A 2,593-nucleotide genomic window follows, 5' to 3' on the forward strand; every position below is an offset into this window, starting at 1 on the left:
CCTTGACGTTAAATTTAGTAAAATTTAAAAAAGCTTAATTTTCAAAAAATTTTCCACAGCCAGGAGTCGAACCCGGAAATTCATTCACGCTCTTAATGAATTGACTAAAGTTTTATACTACTGCGGACATTAAAGTTGTTGTGTTTTTAGTTTACAAATAATAATTTATTAACTAAGTTGTTGTGTGATGCCTTAACGTTAAAATTTTTCCTTGACGTTAAATTTAGTAAAATTTAAAAAGATTAATTTTAAAAAAATTTTCCGCAGCAGGAGTCGAACCTGGAAATTCATTAACTCTCTTAATGAATTGACCAAAGTTTTATACTACTGCGAACGTTAAAGTTGTTGTGTTCTTAGCTTACAAATAATAATTTATTAACTTAGTTGTTGTGTGTAACACCCTCACTATCAGAAGTCACGCTTCCGGCTGCGCTACTCTGATAGCAAGAAGTATTACGACTACTTTACATATTAAATATTAAAATAGGAGCCTATGACTCGACACTGTATCGCTGATTTCTTTAAAAAAACCAAAAATAAATACTTTATCTTAAGAAAATACAAACAGGCATAGATTCATATACAAGACTCCTTACATAGTAATTCAATATATTGTACATATAAAACATACAATTTCTATCCCTCTTACAAACTTGTAATAACAAAGATGAGGGAAGAAAATAATCTAATTAATACAACAGCATATAAACCAAACGCAGTATAACTCTTCTTAATGCTTCTTCATCTGGTTCCTGAAAAGGTAAAGCTGTAGGGGGGTGAGAACCTAACCACACGATCTCACCACAGAGTTTCAAAGTTGTCATAAGAAGATATTTAATAAGCAACTGTTTTCAAGCTCAGTGATTATCATTGCCTTATGAATCTTTTAAAACCAATAGGAAATCGTTCAAAACCCTTTTCAAAGAAACAATGTTTAATCTTTCAGAAATCCAAAAATCTTTCCTTACTTATAAGAAAATCTCAATCAGAAATCAACCACGCAATCAAACAATACAATCATTAATTCAGCATCCAAGTTCATTATCAAATGTAGCACGCCAGAACAAACACAGGCAAGACAGACAAGGAAAGCACAAGTAGGTAGCAGTTACAGCAAATAGTTCAAGTAGCAATTAAGAACAGTTTAGCAATTAGGCAAACCAAAACAAGTTCAAACCCAAGCAAAGCATACAAATGCATATGATGCATGCCTGTCCTATGGCTGATGAGGCTCATCTGTCGGTTATCCAGCCAACCCGACAAGTCTGAATTGTCCTTAGACTGTCCCCCGACGTGCATCCCCAAGAGTCTATGGATAGCTTTTTCTCAAATAATTAATATTGCTCAATGGGGGTATCATTCCCGGGAATTTATATAGTGCCCGGTCACACTTACGTCGTAGGGTCAACAGAGTATCGAGTTTTCAACCTGGTACACGTGGTGGCAGGCCACGGCACTTAATCCAGGGAACCTCGTATCTCAGATATTTCAAATTCATAAGCCATATAAATAATTCATTCATCATTCATCAATATCTAAGCCATTCTCAATATCATCATCATTCGTCAATCCATATCCCATTTTCAAATTCATTCAAAAATCACATTTCAAATTAATCCTCATCATCTTTCTTTCCATTAATCAACAATCTCAATTTAAAACATAATTCTTTCTTTTCTAAATAAATCAATCTGAAACAAATAACGTTTAAGAACTAAATCTTTTTAAACAATTACTTCAAACAAAACTTCCAATTTTATAAAATTTCGGCAGCATCTCCTCTAAAACTCGGACTTTGCCACCCTTTTCGGGTCCCAACCAAACCAAATCAAACACCTGTTAATCATTCAAATCACTTCCAATAATAATTTTCACAACCACACTCAACACAGGGAAATTGCAAAATCCAGAATCCAATCAACCAATCTTATAAATCGCAGTTTAAATCAACCTCATTCAACAACATTAATCAATAATTAAGAACTTTCAGTTTTCTCAAACAGTTTCGAACCAAACCGTTCCTCAAACCCTGTTCGAACCATTACCAAAATAGTAAATTATTCTCAATAAACAAACCGTTTCCAAATATCAAGTCCTTTCCAAATTAGTTTTAAAATCAAATTCCAATATCAAGTCGGGTTCAATATCACATCAAATTTCAATACTAAACCTTTCCTAAAATCGAATTGTTTCCAAAATTAAACTAAATGCCATTATTAAATCTCTCCCATTAATTCAAGGAAAACCACTTTAACTACATCAGTCAACAAATCAGAATATTCAGCTTTCTCAATCGATCCATCTATCAATCAAACTAATAATCTTATTCATCCAAAAAACTCTATTCAATTCATAAGACTCAGGAAATCACCAAGGATGTATTTTACGCATTAATATCGATTTACAACAACTCTGGAAAGAAAAACAAGTTTGAGAAAGACGCCCCTACCTCAGTTAGCTAAGTCCGCGTAATTTATCGTGATAATTCCTTTCCTTTTAATTCATAGTGACAGTGACAACTATAACCCCCACGAGAACAGCAACAGCCCCGACGCCTCTTACAACAGCCGTGTTAATATAAATTGCAATTACA

At 33.4% G+C, this 2,593-nt stretch overlaps 1 long non-coding RNA gene across 1 annotated transcript; it reads right to left on the reverse strand.

Moving 5' to 3' along the window:
- Positions 1 to 541: 541 nt before the first annotated feature.
- LOC140176989 (uncharacterized) lies at positions 542 to 2,593 on the reverse strand. Its single transcript, XR_011868341.1, has 2 exons — positions 2,450 to 2,593; positions 542 to 766 (listed from the first exon to the last, which is right to left on the reverse strand). It is a non-coding gene; the product is annotated as an uncharacterized lncRNA (long non-coding RNA).

Source organism: Arachis hypogaea, chromosome 12, assembly GCF_003086295.3.
Source record: "Arachis hypogaea cultivar Tifrunner chromosome 12, arahy.Tifrunner.gnm2.J5K5, whole genome shotgun sequence".
Lineage (NCBI taxonomy): Eukaryota > Viridiplantae > Streptophyta > Magnoliopsida > Fabales > Fabaceae > Arachis > Arachis hypogaea.